Here is a 20,339-nt window from a genome sequence, read left to right on the forward strand (position 1 = left end):
TTCAGCTTGCAGGTCTACAGAGCATTTAAATAGTAATATTTTCTAGTGTGTCCATTCCTGCTATGCTATAGTAGTAAAGTAACAGATCTAAGAATACCATAATTCTTACTTGCCTAATCAAATATTAAAATCTGAACACTATTGAGAGGCTGGAATTATGACCCATGATGTTGTTTTCCTCATTGTCATTTTTTAGGTACAGGCTGGTTGTTAAAAATTTTTGTCTCTAGAATCACCTCTCCAACTCTCGATTGCCTTTCTCCAAGAAGATGAACTTTTCTTATTAAGACTAAGTTAATTATAGGAAAGAAAAGGCAAAAGGTATGACCTGCATGCATTCATTACACAGGCAGAGCTCCTAGCTGCATTCAAAGCACGACAAAAGGAGTACAAGGCTTCGCCTTCCATGGGAAGAGCTTTTATGGATGTGAGTGAATAGGGAAAATTGCTATGAAATACTTGAATATGCAGTTGTGGCATCACAACTGGGAGGTTAAATGCCAAATAATGCTTTTATTGATATTAAGATGGAAGGTTTCTCAATAGTGGAAAGCCAGCCACTCAAAGTACCCACACAGCTTTTTGGTCCTTTCTACCACATCCTCTCCTCTTTGTACCCTGTTTGGTTTTTTTTTCTTTTTCCCTCTTCTGTCAGCATCTTGTTTTTCATTTTTATTCATTGTTGCTTTCTACACTTTTCTGTAGCAACAGAAACATGTTTACTTGCAAGCTGATCCCATCTGTGCTCCTGCACAGTAAAGCTTCCCCCTGCCGTGGCACTGCAGGTCTGATTTCGTTTCGTACGATGGGTAGGAAGCTCCAGCCTTCAGGAGTGCCAGGATTTCACACGGCGTATCAGACAGGCCGGGTACTGTCGCTTGGGCATGTTTCTTTTTTTAAAAAAAAAGTGGGTGTGCAGTTTTTCTTGTGGAAGAAAATGCAATAATACTATAATCATTTGATGCCTGATAGCTCACTGAAATGGAAGACTGCTGAACTTTTAACTTAATTGGGTCTCTTACGCTTGCATGGTTCTCTACTCATGAACCAGAATATATGGGGACTATAACTCAAATATACGCTCAGCTGTCCCTGCTGCAGTCTCATACCTTGCAAATTAAGTAGGATCAGGGCTCTAAAGAGATAACTAAGGAGACCTATGTCCTGGAGGAAATTACCATGAATTATAAAATGATGGTTTCTCTCTTAATAAAAAATGAACTAATGCTCCAGTGTGACACTGGAACTCTTCAGCTTATAAAGGTACTGTCTTTGAGGAAATATATATGTTAATCCAGCTGTCATGCATAAATTCTCATTTGGGGTCTGATCTAATTCCCATTGAAGTAGAGATGGACTCAATCTACTTAAATTTCTCCATGCAGTTTCACGGCTTTCCACTATCTTCATCTGTTGTATCACATTACTGTGTGTGGGTAGAGTTGCCACATTCCACCCATGACACAACTGCTTCAGTGGCAAGTGAAGTGATATCTGCATATGGTATATGCAGCCTTTACACAAACCGTATGCTTTCAGACAGCTATCTGTGTAACTGGGGGAAGTTATGGAGGCTTCTGAAATAAAAAGTTAATTTGCTGCATTATTAGAAGACGTTGCGAGCTCTGTTTATCCTTACTATGACCTTACTCTTGATATTTGAGAGACAGAATGAGTGATTTATTGTTTACTTTTTGTAAATTAGTAACTCGGTTTAATTACTTTGAATAACAAAAAAAATGGTCACATGAAGCTTTTAGAATCAATCTCAATAATTTTCTCATTTCTTGCGTCAAACTTTAGGCACAAATTGTACTTATATAACAGTAAGTGACGTCATACAATTTCCAACTGCGGTTAGACATAGTCTTCCTTTTGCTACCTGTAACACATTTCCAAGATGTTAAAAGTCCTCATTGTTCATTTTTTTTGTGTAGGACATCATTATTTATCTGAAGAATTTTGGCTAAGGACAGTCCCTAGTGGGGAAAAAGCATCACTGAATTTATAAAATATACTTTAACCATGAGGCTATTCTAGGCATTAATTTTCTTTTCTTTTCTTGTTGGTAGTTATGTAAAAGTCAATAGCCATGCTGACTAAAAGGCTGCGCAAGCAAAAAAGATGAAAATCATTTCTTTCTCGGGTGATTGTTGCAGGCGACAGGACTAAAATTCGTCCAGTCCTTACAGCTGGTGATTGGTGCCGTGCATTAAGGGGTTTTCTACTCCTTCCAAAGTATTAGGCACTTTGAATAAATGCCTTCAGTTGGAGGAAATGCCAGGCTTATCGTCACTGATCTGACCTGCCGTTGTTTCCTCTGTGTCCAGAATTGTTGGGCTGCGAGATTTAAAAAAAAAAAAAATAAAAGAATAAAAATTTATAGGACAAAAATCAAAAGGTTTGAGCCTAATGCAACCGCCTCAGTCACATTTCCAAAAGTGTGGCTTTCAATATCAAGCCCACTCCTGAGGAACTGGCAAATGCTCAACGAGCATAACACAGAGACAACTGGCAGCCTGAGTCATTTTCACATGCGATTGTTGAATGTGACAGATTGGGAATAGCAAGGAGTACGAGTTCATGCTATGAGAGTGGAGTAAACCAGCATCCGCTCGCTGGTGCAAGCCTATGGATAGGTGTGGGCGCTGCCACAGAGAAATGCCAGCAAGGTTTTGGAAAAAATAAAAGGGGTTAAGCAGACATGCTATTTCTTCCTTTGCTCATTTTTATTGTGGCCACAGATTGTTTCTTTCTTCTCTTTATGGCAGATGGAAAGTGAGAGAAGAGCCCTTGGAACATATTTGTACAGCCTTGATTGTCATTAACTTATTCCCCTTTTCACTTTTTCTTTGGCTATTTTTCGTCTTTCTACTTTACACCAATGCTGGATTGGCCTTTTTATTCCTTGGTAGTTGCTATTGCAGCACGTTGGCTGAACGGAAACAGTTTTGGCTTAAACTGGGCTAAACATGCTTATAGAAATGATCTCTTCCAAACCAACCTAGTGGACATTTGCTTTCAGAGCAAACTGCAACAGGCTTGGGAAGGCCAGGGAAGTTACTGATGAAATCTCTGCTGCAATCCAAGTTTCTGTTGCAGTCAATCAAAATATTATATCTGATTAATTAATTAATTAAATTTAGCCATACTTTATTTTCATATGTGCGCTTGGAAAAGGTGACATCCTTCCTAATTTCTTGATCATAAATGTTTGACATGTGATCTCTGCCAGCACAGCTGAGTGCATTGCCTATTCGAGACCAATCAGTAATGTCTTCTGCACTGATTTGGTGGCTGAAGTTGGCCACCTAGATATATAATGTTGTGGGTGAGAGACTAGTTCATTTAGCCTTTGTAAAACAGTTTACCTGGTTAACTGGTTGTAGAGGTGTTGGATGGGAGGTATTGAGGACCAGCAGCACCACTGACAAGTTTCAAAAGAAGCAGATGTAAAGACTTTGAGATGTGTTACTTTGATGCCTAGAGCCCTTGCAAATGCAAAAGCCTCTGCACAGGCTGAGAGGGATAAAGGTGTGGTTTTGGTATGTCCACGGGTTCTTTCCATTCTTTTTCTTGTGTAAGATCTCATGTGTAACCATGAGTTAAGGACATGTGTTTCTGCCTACAACAGTTGAAACCAGATCTGTTTTTCTCCATTATTTCGTCAAGACTTTGGGAGGATAATGATTCCAGAGAGCCTTTTGACTGCAGTGAATGGTAAATGCCTAGACCTTTGCTGCCTGATGTGCCAGGCACGCACTGTTTGCTCACCACAGCAACAGAAAAAGGTTAAATACATTCTTCGTGTTTGTGAGCTCTGGGCTGTTCTTGCCAACCTGAAGTGACTTATTGCTTCAGGTCTGCCTTCCTAGTTTGGAGTTGATGACTTGGTGGAGATGTGTGGAAATGAAGTGACCCGTACCACAATTTGTTTATTTAAACTCATATTTGTTCAATGACTCCTTTGCCATTGTTTGTGATGGCTGTGACAGCAGCAGCTCCTCGGTGACGTGTCAGCAGCGTTCCCTCCATCTCTGCACCTCCGTGTTCATCCATGGACCCGAGATTCGCTTGGAACTGCTCCATGGGCACCTTTCTGAACTTCTCTTTAACCTTGTCTCCCAGTTCCATCCTCAATGCTGCTCTTCTTTGAACAGATTCCGCAATGTCTCCAACCCTTTCTGCTCTTGCCCACAGCAGGCAGCAGAGGTCAGCACATGCTTATGACGGCACTTTGTGGTCTTTCTTAAAGAATTGGACTTTGCTAAGCTTCCTCTTGTTTTATAAAAAGTGGCAGGGGACAAGGTGGTTGCTTCTAAAGAGGATGAGCACTTGTCTTCCTCCCAGGTTTTTCTGCTTTTCCACAAAAGCTAAAGCCTCTCCCTTCCACTCTGCCATTTCTAGAGACACTTTCTCCTCTGTGAGTTCCTTCACCGTGTCACAAAAAGAGCTTGTCTTGGCTCGACTCTGTAATCCCGTGCGGGATAATTTTGCTGCGGAAGCATGCAGGTAGTGCTGAGCAAGCAGAGCACCAGGGCTGGAAAAGCAGTGAGCTCAGCCAGACTGTGGGTACCTGCGCGAGAAAGTCAAATTAAACTGGCTGCATCAGCTAGCGCCGCTGCTGAAAGGAAACAGTTGCTCCCAGCCCAAAATTCTCCTGAGCGACGTGCCCGTAGCCAGGGCAGCATTTCAAACAGACAGGGTCTGGCCACTTGGTTGAGTCTGCCCTCCAGCTGGCAGATAAAACATACCAAACCTTCTTCCTGATGAGCTGTAGATCAACAGGAGCAGTGTAAGCTATTTTGGACAATTCCTGTAAGTTCTATGAGAACTTACATGGTGCTTTGTATTGGCCCAGTGAGAACGTTTGCGTGGGGCTGGATGAAGATGCAGATGCGGTTTAGAAGCATTCAGCCCAGTTAATCCATATGTCAGTAATACATTCACCCCGTGATTTATTTAGCACAGATGCTTTGTTTACTGCTCGCTTTGGAAATATTTCAGCTCCAATAGAAGTGCAAACTTCTTTGTTTTTTTTTTTAATAGCAGGACTTTCATAATTAACTTACATGTTATGACAGTCTAGAGCGGCCTGAAAAGCAGAGCTTCAATGAAATGTCTTAAATGAAATTAAGGTGATCTAACCTCAGGTTTCGCATTTGACTGGGTTTATAATTGCTTTCAGACTGCCCACATCTGGACAACAGCATCTGTAGTTTGGCTACTGGGGTAATGACTGAGTCCTCTTTAGTCCTGGGCCAGAGCACAGCTGACACATACCAGGAGGCTTAACCCTCCTACCTGGCATGGATTTTCAGGTGTAGCTGGTCATGTAAAAAGTATTATACATCTGATCTGTTATAGTTGTATATACATATTTATAATTCTGAGAGCAAAAATGTCAGCATTTTATGCTATAGGAAAAGGATGCTGTCACAAGATCTGACTTGGCTCTGCTTATTCTGAATTAAGTTTTTTCAGGATTGAACTATAGGCCTACTGTAATTAAATTATATTTGAGGTTTTATGTCTTGTTTCTGACAAGCCAGAACTTTTCTTCTGCAGCAGCAGGCTGGGATCCTGTTCTTAACTTAAATGTAGAAAAAATAAAACAACTTAAATGTAGAGAAAGTAACAATACTCCAAAGAACTGCCCAGACCTCCAAATATTCTGGAGGTTTGTTCTGTGTAGTCTAATTAGTTCTTAATACACTGTAGTCACTGTGTCACCTGTTCTTCAGTGCAAATCTCTCTCGGGCAGGTGCTTATTACAATATCTGGCAATATTACCTTTTCTTTCATTAAACTTTTACCAATGAAACCTTCTTAATTCTCATCTGGGTAGTCTAGAAGATGAATTATCACTGCAGTCCTGTTTTCCAGAGCTGAAGTTGAGCCAAACACAAACTTTTCCAAAGAGTGTATATTAATTTTGTGTCCCAGTCAGCTGGTAAATCACATGGTAAATGGTGATAGCAGGAATGGTTCTTCAATGAGGTTGCATGTTTCTAAGTGATATTTTATGATATTTACAGAAAAAAAAAACCCTAGTTAGTAAACTGTCCTATAAAAGACACATTTTAAGTGGAGAAGGAAGGTTACTGGTGATGACTTATTTGTTCTTGAGTAAATGAAGATAGAAGTGGCAGCTGATATTAAGTTACTGGTCAGACTTAGCCAGATTGTGACGTGTAATTGCAACATGCTGCTTCAGAAGGGTGGTGCTTGCAGAAATGTCTGTGCTAGTAAGTAAAAATTCCCTTCAGGACAGGATGATAGGAAAAAACTCTGGGAACACGTCCTAGTGTAGACTGAGTGTCCTGCCAGTAACCTTCACTGCGGTGACGTGGGAGGAACCACCCGGTGTAAGAGTGCAGATGGCTCACGCTATTAGAGATGTCCCCGACAGGCTGGTCAGCTCTTTCTTGTTTAATTTCACTACAACAGGGAGCATGCTATTAATTGTAGATGGGACATGGATGTGTGGAATGGTGGTGTCTAGCTCTGAACAGGACCTAAAACCTGAGCCTCTCCTCTGTCTTCTCGTACTTGATGCTGATGGCATTGGGGGCTGAACCTGGGTCTACCAAATTAATTCCTTCCCATTTAAGTTGTCTTTTATGGCTTGCAAAAGAAGGACCTGAGCTGTGAATAAACACTACCATGAAGGTGTGACTGGGACAATCTTTCTGGTTTTGCTCAGTGGTGTAAATGATTTTAACTTTGTTTTTAAGCTTTATCTTTAAAAATAATTTTAAAAAAAAGAGTAGAACTGCTCCCAGACAAGTCACAGAGCCTTGTTCAGGAACAGAGGCACTTTGTTCTGTAAGTCCAAATGAGCTCATATATGTTTTCCTTTGATTTGGGAAAGTACACATGGCTAGAGACTAAAGGGATGCTTCACCTGATTTTGGCAAAGAACATGGTACTCATATCATTACTGATGTGTAAGCAGCAAAGGCTGCATCCTTTGCTAGATAGCAAAGCTATCCATCAGCTCTGGCTCCCACACCTTGATCTTTTTGCTGGAGTTGTCATGGGTTCGGTTCTCTGACTGTCGGCCAAGGCAGACGATATCTCACACACAGTGTCTTGCTGTTAGATATTGATGGGGGCTAAGGAGAACATTAGTAATCAGAGTAACTCCACCCTATATGGTCACGGTACAGTACGCAGCTGGGAAATTCCCATGGAAAACTCCAGAAAACCTGATAAAAATCCATGAGCTTGACCTCTGAAGCCTGCAAGTTTCAGCTGAAAAAGGTTTAACCTAAGGAAATGGTAAATCTGAGGTGTTCCTAAGTGGATCTGAATGGAGGCAAGCTGAAAATATATTTAGAGCTCTTACTGTAGGTTTGTGGGATTAGCATGGTCCAGCCAGAAGGAAAAGGTTTTCCTCTCTGAGAGAGGATTCGGTTGCCAGTTATCCTATAGAAGCCAAGTCCTGTAAATCTTATTTTGATAGAAAAAATCTTCTCAGCCAGAGAAGAGATTCAGGCCATGGCTGGGTTTTTTTTTTTCATATTAAATAGCTTTCATTTAAGTGTTTGTGGTGCTTAGGTGATATGGGTCAGGTCATTTTATTCTGTGCATTTTTCTGTTGTACATCCCTGGAGGCTTGTACAGCCCTTAAGGACATAACTGGCCTTGGTGCAAACTGTATCTCACTGCTGCAGAACTGAATTGAGAAAATCATTATACAATGCAGCAGGTGAAGTAACCTCCTGGCTCAACACCGTGAAAGGGTTGGAAAGGAAAAAGGAGCAGCCCAGGCTTCAGGAGTCAAGGGGGAGCGGAGGCAATTACCATGCAGGAATGCAGAGGGGAGATCTGGTCTGGACCCCAGCTGTAATAAAGTCAAGCTGCAAAAATACCCTTTTTTTTGATGAGAGATTTCAGGAATTCTGACCATTATCACTGAAAAATAGACTGCAGCCTCAATCCTGCTTTCTCCAAGTGTGAGAATGTGTAGGTTCACATCAAAGGATCTGGTTCATACGTGCTTTGTAGATGCTCATCATGACCCTACAAAGCATTTCAGTGCTTATGCGGTGAATATGAATAATTTCATTGATCTCATTTAAACTGCTTATGTATTTAAAATTAGGTGTTGAAGTGCTTTGCATGGTTATAAAGGCCTCTAGGAAAGAAAAAAAAGGGATTTAATGGAAACGTCCAAGTGCTTCTAAAAGAGAAACTCCTCCTTAGTGCTTGACTGGCTGAATTCAAATGAGACTTATCAGAACACCTCTTCAGGTTAAAAAAGCAGGTAATGCAGGGTGAAAGAGAGTATTTTTGAAAGAAATTGCTTTTTTAAGCATCAGTTCTGGTAACTTTGTGAATGACGTAGTACTGCTTTATGCATCATAGGGTGTGTTGGGTGTATTACACTAAACTATATGGTGTAAAATCATTCTTATTTGGCAGGAGAAATGTTGGACAGTATTTTGAAGGGCCTGTAGCTTGTCCATAAAAGACCTTTATTTTTCAACCACTGTACTGCTATGCACAGGAAAAGTAACATTCCATATAACCGAGCTGTAGAAAAGGCATGTTTTAGCTCTAACTGTTTACAAGTATAGGCAGATGTAAAAGACTTGCTTTTGTTTGTTTGTTTGTTTGTTTTCTGCAAGATTAATGATTGAACAGATTGCTTTCTATTTTTAAAGGCTCTAAAAGATCATGGAATCATAGAATTGTTTGGTTGGAAAAGACTTTTGAGATCATTGAGTCCAACCATACCTAAAAAAGGATAAAAAACCTTGTGTAAGATATGACCTAATCTTCAGATTTTTAATGCAAGTTCTGCTCACGTTGTAGTGTCTGATCTATGCTGTTGCTCATGGAGGTGACTGAACTGGTGCAGATGTTTTCCTTCCTTCATCACTAGAAACAGCTGAATACACAAATCCCAGCCTTTCCCCGTCAAAACTGATCGGTTGCCTCATACGTAGCTTAGTAATATATAGAAAGTTGATTTGAAAACATTGCAGGGAACTAAGCAATTGTTGTCTTTGCCTGCTTTGTAACCCAAACCACAGTGTTCATCAGAGAGTTTCTGCACAAGCCCAGATGCTCCAGTCCAGTTACTGGCTGAGGTGTAAAGATAGCTGAGCTTCAGTAGGTATAACCGCACCCAGAAAATAGGAGGGCTGGGTGCTCCCAGGAGTGGTAGTGGTCTAGTTTGAACAAAGAGCTGTACTGAATGCCAGCTCAAAGTCATCATTGGTTTTACCTTTGCTCATTTAAACCTGTTTCTTCCCTCTAACCAATAGATGCCTTTATAGCATCATTTCAATTGATTGAAACAGTGATAACTGTTACAGACAGTACTTGTGCGCTTGACAGTATTAGAAAGGGCACTGTAATGTGCTGTCTCTATTTAGTACCACGCCCCAAGACAGCTACGTTAACTCCAAGGCACTATTCCTCACTTCCAAGCATCTACGAGAAAGTATCCCGGATGCTCACCTCTTGAAGACAGTGGAGAAGCTGAAGTAGAGAACAAGCAATTTAAAAAGAAATGATATAAAACTCTGCAGCATTTGCCTTTCAGAAACCAGGTTGCCTGTGCCCTTTGTGAAGTGGCACAGGACGGACGCTCCATGTGATATTTCATGCAGTGTCCTGAAGTATTATTTCCAATAACCGTTACCAGCAGAAACAAGGCTGGTGTCTCTGCTCGCAGTGAGGCATTGCAGAGCTTCTGTACACAGGACATTGCACTCCTTAAAAAGTTCAGCTCGACTGTGCCAGCCACGAAGCAGAGCATTACACAGATCACTTGATTTTCTACAGTCATTCTATTGCTTGTAAGAAATGGAAAGGAAAAGCAACTGTTATCACAGCTGCCTTCGTAACCACTGGGTGGATTTTATGACCCCATTACAAGCATTTTATTACTTAATAGTAATTCCTAAATTATTCTTTTGTGTGCATCTCATTTGAAAGTAAGATGATTTGGGGATAAATACCTACTTTTTAACCAACAGTCTTTCCTTGGGTTCTTAATAAATTTTTGGAGGTGTTTTGGTTCATGAACCTAAGAACCCACCTGCCAGGGCTTTCATAAACCAGCACCCCCCTTTTCTGTCGCTGTCAAGTACTACAGCCCCTTCCTATTGACACGGCAACTCCTTCCCCTGCCTCTCTCCTGACTTTAGTATCTTGGCCCCCTGGTCTACTTCATTCAGAAGACTCTCTACCCTCTTTTCCTGATTTTTATTTTTAGTGCAGTATCTCTTAACTGACTGGCTGGTGCTCATCTAGCCAAAAGCCAAAGAAGGAGAGTTAATTCATTAAAAAACCCCACCCCACAAATGTTAGATGTTTTAAAAACATAATTATATTGTATGCTATCCATCCTCCTGGCTCTCATAATTTATAAATTTACAGCTCTCCAGAAGAACACACTCCTTAGCACAGCAAGACCCTGATTTGATCCTAATTGTGACTGCTGGGCCTTAAGACGCTGTTTATAAGCAAACCATACACGTGCACGCGGCAGCAAGTGTGAGTGAGCCTAAGACGAGTAACCGGATTATCTGCTAGCTGTGACCTTCCTGCCCCACATCGCGTGAGACCCCAACTTACCCATGAGGGAAGGGCAGGGGCGTGCAGGCACCAAACCTGCTTGCGTACAAAACTTAGAGAGATGAGGCCAAATTCTGCTGGGTCAAACTCAGGACTAAGCCAAGCAAAGCTCTGCTGGGACCTAGCAGTGCCTCTAGAGGCTGCCAGGCAGCCTCTGTCACCTGCAAATCACTACAAGAATAACAGCTCAGCTGTGTTATAAATAGCTTGAAACCTTGCATGTGTGAGGGTAGTTCTGGGGTAATTAGAGTATTTCTCTACTTTAAGAATCCTGTTGGGATTGACCCTAATGCTTCTTCATGCACAGATCCCTCATTCGACTGCAGTCATCTTTTCTGGGCAATTTTTTTTGGCATAATTGCAGACAGGGGCGAATATCCATGTGCTCCTTTGTGTTGTGGTGGTAACCTGCAGTTAAGGCACAGATGGGTGGGCTTCAACTCTTTCAGACTTAGTGATCCCTTAAATTTTTTCTAGTGGAAATAAGCATTACTCAAATTTTGCATATGTATCTCTTTGCAAAAGAGAACGTGGATGTTTACAATATGTCTTCCAGACTCTATTTAACATTAAAATTTTGTCAGCCGCTGATCGAACTCCACTAGAAAATATTACATTGCACGTTGGAAGTCCTCTAAAACCTTCCTGCTCTCCCACCCAGAAGAACAGCCAAGTTATCTCATAGACTTATGCAATTCTTCTTCTGCATCGCCACTGAGGGCCGTGAGGAGCTCAGCTGGCAATGCCCCCAGCCACGGCTGCCAGAGGGAGAGCTAATGCTGTGCAAACCTCGCTCTACCTCACCGCAGTTCCCCCAGTGGAAATTCCCAGTGGAAATTGAAGAGAAATAAGTCAGCTTCATTTCATATCAGCTGGAATTCCTGCAATGTGTGGGTTTATTCTGATAGTATTAGTTAGTCATTTCAGGTTTTAACGATTGCTTTCCCAGTGGTGTGAAGGTGTAGGAGAATGGCATTCTCTCTCACTCATCAAGATGTACAAGATGCAGAGCACAAGAAGCTCAATACCTGCTAAGATCCTGCAGAAGGATAACCTGAAAGAGGTTTAAAGTTATTTATTAAAATACTTTTAGAATGAATAATCATACGTGCTTGTAGTCTTCTTCCATTAAACGAAGTCATTTGTTCATAGGATGATCCATTTTACTGTGTCCCACAGTACTATAGAAGTCAGCAGTGCCAGTGCTTATTGAAGCTGTGCTAAATAGTGAGCACACAGAAAACTAAACATCATCTTCACCAGAGCCATCAGCAACAGCTTCTGTTCTCTATCAGGCTGCTGGATTTAAACAAGTGAAAAAGTACAGGATTTTTTTCCAGGCTCTGAGCAACCTTCCGGTTTTTGTTTGTATTTGTATCTGCAGGTGGCATCTGATCCATAAGACAAATTAATTGAAGGTCTACTTTGATCATAAAATGTGGGAAATAGCTGGAGGGTGAAATATCAAATTGGGATTAGGAGACTAAAGCTATGTTTTATAAAGGAAAACCTTGTGCCTGGCAATTGTCCTTGTAATGTTGCAAGAGCCAGAGGCATCGAATTAATTCCCAGTACAGCTGAGTTCTAATTATCCAAATAGATCAGGGGACCCAGCAGTGCTACCTCCCCCACTAAAGTGCGCAAAGCCACTTCAAAGCAGTGCATTGGCTCCCTGAGACGCTGTTGTGTGCGCAGCTACCACTGGTGGCACCGCAGTCGGCATAATCTCATACCTCATACCAAGTGCTGCTTGGGTTTGTTGTTTTTAAAAAAGGATGGGACATCAACTTATTGGGATAATGCAATTAGGAGGTCATAACTCATCCTGAGCTAATGGAGAGTGGTACACAAAAGGAAACCAGGAGAATGATGTTTCTGCAGAGGAGCAGAATCTCTAACCAATTTTCCATTTGTTTTCAAGGAGCTACAGTCCCAAAGGGACAAAGCCAAAAGCTTTGTCTGAAGGTTTATCTGTCACTTGCTAATGGAATCTCAGTTTTTCTTCTTTCACCTCAGTTGCTCCTATGAGTAGAAGTCCAGGGGAGAAGTGGGAGCACATCCGTCAGTGGGGTTTCCAGGCTTATTGGAGTTGGATGCGCATGCAGATGTCAGATGAACTAATATTCCTGCCAGCAAGGCAGAATGAAAATGCAGAGAGGGGTTGCTTGTAGGTAGATGGAAAAGGAAACCTCAGGGCAGCAGCGCATGGCCAGGTCTGTGCTGGGGTTGCTCATTGACTGCATTTCGGGGCTAAAACTCCAGGGCCTCTGGTATTGAACATGACATTACTGCTAAAATAATCAGTGACAGACTTGAAAGATTTAATGCAGAGTAGAGCCTAGAGACTGGCTCGTATAACCGCATGTATTTGGTTTCATTAGCAGCTTTCTGCTTGGAGAGCAATCATAATCATCTTCTTCCTTAAAATGCATTAATTGTCTCCCAGACAGGTTGTCCAAGAAGAGTCCTGGTCTAGTGGATTGCTCTGGCATATTCACTGCGAAGAGCTGATAGCTGAAATTCAGGTGGAGAAATGCATCCTGCCAGGATGAGCATTGCTTCTGCAGCCAGGCTGCCCATGCAGATACTTTCATTTCTCCAAGAAAGGCTGTGGCAGCAACGGAGGTCTGAAGGCAATCTGTCCTGTGCACCTTCTCAGCGCAGGATAGGTTATCACAGGCATTTATTTTAAATTGACAGTGGTGTGGTGTTTTGGGCCATGGGTGGAACATGGATTTTTGGGTGTTTTCCTTATTTATGATTGGAAATACTTAAAAAGCAGTTTCTGTTTCGCAGAAGAATAGCTATGTCATCTTCCTGTGAATAACACTGGGTGTTCACATCTCCATGGCGATTGCACGTGATAAAATAAACAGATGTTCTGAGGTTCTTCTACGAGAAAAGTCCTGTAAAGGTTTGAGGTTCAGTGCTGCTAATCCCTTTGCCTTCATATTTCTCAAAAATAACAAGGTCTGCCACGGGGCACGCTGCAGCTCACGGGAGGAGCAAAAACAGATCTGAAGAGAATTACGACTGGAAAAATTTTCATTAACTTTGTTTTAAAAATATCGGTGAAGATTTTAGGAATAAGGCACTTGACTCAACCTGCCTTGCCTTTATTTCCATCTGCCTTAATCCTGCCTTCAACTTTCATTTCATATCCTAATTCCTTTCCTCTTTCAGAAATGAATAGGGGTCTCTCTTAAATTCCTCAGTCTCAATCCCTTGCTCTCCGCAGGCTGCAGGACAGCAGCCCCTCGAGGTAGAATACTTATGCTAAATACCCCTCTGCCCAATACATGTGTGTTATGTGGCTTTTTACCGGCGTGTTTTCATGGACACACACACATATACATACTCCTGCCCGCAGTTTCAAGAAGCCATAAGAGACCACGGCAGTCAAATGAATTTGAGCCTTTATTTGAACAAATGTCAGAATTCGCTGATGTTCCTGGCACAGCTGCAGAGCGCTTCTGCCTCCACCAGCTCCCCTGGGGCTCGGGGGTGCTCAGGGGGACTTGTGGGTCTGGGAAGGTGCTGTGGTGGTGTTGCTTTGCAGTGGCTACACAGCTAGCGGTGATGGAAAGGAGGGGAGGATTGCTGTCTAAGCCAATTTATTCTTGTTGCTATTTCACCGGTGCCTCAAAGCCTGATCCGAGTGGGGCTGCTTAGTGCTCTGTGCTGCATACGGCCTCACAGACACATCGCTTTCCCAAAAGGCTTTATGCTCTTAAACACACCAAGCAAAAGGTGGAAGGGGAGTGTGGGGTGGTGGGGAGTGCTTCCCTCTCTGCCCGTGCTGGAGCAGCACCAAAGCCTCTCAACTCCCAGCCCAGCATCTCAGCCGCAGCTTTTCTTATCTTTTTCTTTTTTTTCTTTTTGCATTCTTCAATGCATTTGTTGGGCTGCAGTTGCCAGAATGCCCCAGACCTCGTCAGAGGCTCTGATGTGCAGTTGAGACTTCAAGTGTAAATAGAATATTTTTTGGGGAGCTAGCCCAGCTCCAGCAATACGCCTGAGGGAAGAATGGCTCACAGGCTGTTCCGCGCATCCCAGCCAATGTGACTGCTGATAAACTGAGCATCCAGTAGATACGAGAGTTGTCAGATTTGCTCTCGTTTCGTATAAACCATAGAGAATTTTATCCTTGAAGGACAATAGAAAAAGATATTGAAAGTACATTCACCATGCTTTCCATCTTTTTGGTACCCTTTTAAATTTCAGATGCATTGTTCCAAGTTGGGTTTTACGGAGTAATTATAAGGTGTTGGAGTTTGTTATTTTCCTGGATGACAGCTGTACTCAGAAAAAAGCAGTGAATAAAAGCCACGTTAGCAGTTTGCCCTGGGCTGGTTCTCACTGTGAGCCAAGCCCTCTGTTCCAGAGCTCAGCTGTTTGCAGTTGGCAGTCCATTTATTTAAGAGCTATTAAAACACCCAAATATTTTTTCCCTAGAAATTTGATGAAATTGAATGCAATTAATTTCCGTGTTCCTAGTAAGCAGTTAAATGATTTTTGTTCCACGTTAGCTAATAAAGCTATCACGATAGAAAGCTGGTTTCCTGCCACAATGAAGCAGTAATATTATTTTGCTCTTAAAACATCAGCATTCGTCCGAGGGTCACAAAACATTTTGCAAAGGTGGATGAATGTAAGGGTTGGTATATATATGTACGTGTGTGTTTGTGTGTATATATATATATATATATATATATATGGACCATCTGTCACGGGAATTTCTATTACAATCTGCTGTCTCTAACTGAAGTCACAGCTGGTTCTCGCTGGGGTGAAAGCTGACCCTCACCAAGGATATGTGTTAACTTCCAGACTTCTGAATTCTTTAGAGGTGGTTTAAAAAGTCTGAAAACACCCATTCAGTCTCTTTTCCCCCATAAAACAAAAAAAGACTAGGAATTTTTTGGTTATGCTTTTTGCTAAGAAAACCCAAGCAAAACCCCTTGGCTCCAGTTGGCTGGGAGATTTATTAGGGTGAGGTAGGGAGAGCTAATTTTCTCGAACGGTTTCAATTTCATTTCTAAGCCGAAAGAAAATAAATCTTGAAACTTCCATTTTTTTATTAAACGTACTGCTATTTTCTAGCCAACCCTAAGTCTGAAAAAAACCCAAAACCAACCACCCATAACCTAACGTGATCCAATCTTGGGTGCCAAGAAAAATCCTTTCTGACCTGGGTAAGAGACCAGAGTGCTCCGGGCAGGCACAGCAGCGTGGGGAAAGGTCGGGGCAAGATTTCTGGAGAGGCTTTTTCCTCTCCAGGAAAGCTTGATGGGATCAGCCCTGGATTTCTTCCCTTTATCCAACCAATAATTCAGACTCTCAATCCCTGGCCAAGTGCCTGTCCCTTCAGCAAACCCTTTGGCCTCTTCTCTATGGCAAAGAAGTCATTCCCCTTGGTTGCCCAAACAGCCAAGTGTCTTCACTCGGCCTTGGGAGATTTATCTTCTCCTGCATTTACCCTCGTGCTCCTCACCCCTCTGTCCTCTCCTCCCGTGGTGGCTGAGCCTGGCTTGGCCTCTTTTTTTTCAGACTTCTGAGATGCTGCTTCTGCTCTAGTGCATGAGAAATGTGACCACACACAGTGAGAAACAGCCAGCCCTGACTCCCTCCTGTGGAGGCAGATTTGCTGGGGAAGGGGGCACTGAGCAGTGTCTTTCAGCCTGAAGCCAGAAAACATCGGTCTCGTTTGCTCTATGACGTTTCAAAAAGAAAGTGGCATCATTCTGCCAAATGACAAAGTGTAGCACTCATAGAAAATTGTTTCCAGTTGCTTTCCAGCAAGTGAAATGAATCCAACCCAAAGCAGCCCATATTCCCCACGTTCACCCATCCGTGAGATGAAGTTTCGTAACAGAGCGCTCAATGCTGAGTGATTTCCAGAGTGAGAAGATAAGGGGATATATCGTATTTAATTATGAAAGCAGCTGAGTCAGTTCAGAGATTCAGACTTAGGAGCAGCTGCGAGTGTGGAAATAAAACAAACCGCTTTCAAAATATACTTTAAGATCCTTTGCCAAACATGTATTCTTATTCACCTTTCAACCAACACTAACCTTTTTAATTAAAAAGGGAGCAAATTCCACTATTATGAACTGTTGACTGTCAGTAGGAGAAGAAACATCTGTCCCGTGTTAACTAAACTTTCAGAAGGATTTTATTTCCCTAAAATGCCTCCTTTTTATAGGCTTTAGCTTTATTAATACTATAAATGCAACAAATTGTATCCGTTTAAATATCCATCACATTCTATTCAGAATGAGCAGCACACCTGGGTTTTAATAACCATGGATGAGAAATCTTTATGAAATGCAGTGAATTTTTTATGAAATGCAGTGCACTCACTGGACATTTTACCATTAAGTTCGCTGGAATCAGCTTTTCCCTCTGTTCACTTTCAGTTGTCATTTCTTTCTCTCCCATGAGGACAATATCTGTCCCCTGCTGCCACCTACACCTAAATCAGGCCAAGCCATCCCTTCCTTTCCATCCACAGGTTTATCAGCTTCCCCAACTTTGTGCCAATACCATCCACTTTCTTCCCTGTTGCTTTGCCAAAGGCAAATGCAACGCAAATCAGTGTCCAGGCCACCTGCCTGGGCTGCAGCCAGACTAAATGCAGGCAGGTCTCAGGTCTGAGGCTGCACCTGCCCCTTGCCAAGATCAGGGCAGCCGTTTCAGTATCTAAGCAACATAAATCAGACTGCCTGGAGCTTGGCAGTGAAACAGCCACCGATTTACTGAGGTGGGCAGGAGGACCTCAAGTTGGTGCAGGATGCGTTCCTGCATCCTTTCACAGAAGCACAACCTTGACCTCTCCCTCCCTTGGTCCATCCTTTCCTCCCATCCTTCTTCCCGACATTGCTCTATGAGAGTTGACTCATCCTGAGCTGCCTGGACTATCTGCACAGTATAAGCTTGACAGATATTAATTATCCTTCTTGGACTTACTCATAGCTTCTAGCAATGGTGGTTTTATCAAACTGCAGTAGCTAAAAAGAGGTCTTTTCCCTCTTCAGAGAATCAGCTGTCTCCACCTTACCGGGCATGGCCTAAAATGGAGAAAAAGACACACACTCTCACTAAGAAAACAGAGGTTATCAATGTTGACTGGGTTGGAAAACAAGTAGTTCTTTTGTGTTTGATCTGCATTCTTCTTCTTCTGCGTACAGCAACAGAAAATTGCCCAAATGAGTGCCATCATCGGTAAAGATGCTCATTGTCTAAAGTCTAGGAGAGGCTTCAGACTTTCTGGATAGCAGCACATGTTGCTTCATATGGAGAAAGTGCCTGGCTTGGATATTTTATTTAGCTTGGTTTCTTTTCCAGTTTCTGCTTAAGACCTTGGAACTGGCCTGCTTTTCACACCTGAGGCTCACAAAAGGTCTGTAGATCCATGCTAGACACATGGAAGGGGGCAGGAAATGGCTGACAAGGAAAGACATGCCTCCAGAGTCCAAAAGGTAATTATTGATGTACCCAAAATGTCACTGGCTGGACAAATGATTGGAATAACTGACCAGAGCACTGAGCTGTTTCATGTTGAGGGAACAGGACTCCGACAAGCATTGCACTCACGGGTGGAATTTCTAAAGTAAATGGAGCCACTGCCCTGCCTCTTGTCTCAAGGCCCTGACCCAGAGCCTGCTGCAGCCAACGGGAGTCTTTCCGTCAACTGGGGAAGGAATCCGAGGTATAGAAACACTAGATTGTGTGCACAGAAAAACAATTAGAAAAATTCTGTTGGCTACAGTTGTTCCCATCTTGCATGTTTGTGGATTTGTCTGGTTGGACACATGGTTAGAAGAAAGAATTAGGACTACACACATATCCCCCTAGAGAATTAACTTCCCTTATTCCCATCTGACAAACCACCAAGCCCAGCAAACATCTTGACACCAGATTCTTTTCTAGCATGTTTGCTAATCTGCAATGGAAATGAGACTGAAAGGGCCAGATTCCATTGCTAAACTGGTGAGGGTGTACTGTGCATACATAAATCAGGGCAAAAATATAGATAAATCCTTCTTGCCCACAGAAATCTTTTAGCCGGAGATACACTCAGCTGGCTGGGACTTAGACGGATGGGATCCTTACTCCGGTTTGGCCGGAGGCCCACAGGGTGATCTGGGCAAGTCACCTTTGTTCTGTGTTGGCACTGGAGGCGCTTGAATTACTCTGCAATTAGATGTTCCTGGCAGTCCAGATGCTTCACAGCTATTGGGCTTTTTTCCTTCACACTCCTGGGCACTCTGTAGAGAAATCTTGCATAACAGAGACTCTGGAGGCACAGTCGAGTCAGAAGTAAATCCTGATGTCGGAGCGTCTCCAAGCCTTTCCCACAAGCCTGATACTTCTGCTGACAGATCTTTCACTCATGCCCAGTTTTACGCCCACTTAACCTGCATTTATAAATCTATTGGGAGAAATGGCTTCTTGCTGACAGAAAAAAAGAGAAAGGTTCATATATGATGAAATAACGGTGGTGCTGGTGAAGCAGCCCTTAGTCAGAGCGCTGAGCTGTGGGAGCTCATTACTCACAGTGAGCACAACTTTACTTTTGCCGATGCAGTTCCTCGCTCGGGGTCAAGCTGAAATCCTGCGCAGCCAGTGTTATCTTCACTGCAATTAAAGGATGTTCACCTGTTTGTGCCAGGCTTGGGTTTGCCTCAGTATTTACACATCTGGTAAAGATCCAGTTGCCTTTTTTTTTTTGGCTTGGGCTTTGGCAAATGACAGTCAGGAGAAATAGTAATCTGAAATGTGTATGCTAAACCTTTGATCACCGATGAGAAGCTGTGATTAATTTTATTCCTTTAAATATTCAAATGCAAATCCAGAAATCTGAATTAATATATTTTGCTGGCATCACCAAAGGATTGTGAAACAGGAAATCAAGAGCACAATAACTTAAACAAAAGCTTATGAAGAAATAATGGTAGTGGAATGGGTAATGAGTCAGAGTGAAGGCTGGGCTGCTCAGAGAGGGCTGTAAGAGCCTGGTACGAGTTTGGTGGGATCTGGGGATGTATTGCCTCTAAAGTTTCTGGAAAATCCCAGCCTAAAGCAGTTGCTAACATTTTATTGCCATTTTTTATCTTCATAGTAAAAAATCCTTAATAAAAGTAGCTTTCTCTGACCTTGTGCTGAGTCCCGGTTAGACTCCTTGCCCGTGGGTATTCCTGGAGCCTATTGCCTGTGGCAGAGGCTCCGATTCGTGTTGCACAGGAAGAGTGGAGAAGGTCTCCCTCAACATGCCAGAGAGATGCTGTGGTTTCATAACTTCTTGTTGCTGATATTGGGCAGCAGCCTTACAGAATACAACATGTCTAAAATGTATCAGGGGGTTTGATCCTGTAAATTTTGATTATGCATTGTCAATTGATCTCTAGCGTCACTTATCATAATAAAAAGTGACATAAGGATTACTTAAACATGACAGTTACCCTGCTAAATTACTTACAAAGATTTAAAGGGTGATAGATGTTTCCATGAGGAACAGGTGTCACGAGTGAGTACAGTCGTATGAGCAATAAATAACAAGTCATAAACGACCAACTCTGTAACAACAGATTAATCATTGTTAGCCTTCTCTGGAATATTTATCATTGGAATCAGATCATTAATTTTCTGCCTACAACCTGCAACAGGTTAACCGGCCACTTTTACCACTGAGCTACACCTCTGGAAGCCTGATCCTGATCCTGTTTGCAATCCCATGGGGC

Source organism: Cuculus canorus, chromosome 14 (assembly GCF_017976375.1).
Source record: "Cuculus canorus isolate bCucCan1 chromosome 14, bCucCan1.pri, whole genome shotgun sequence".
NCBI classification, from domain to species: Eukaryota; Metazoa; Chordata; class Aves; order Cuculiformes; family Cuculidae; genus Cuculus; species Cuculus canorus.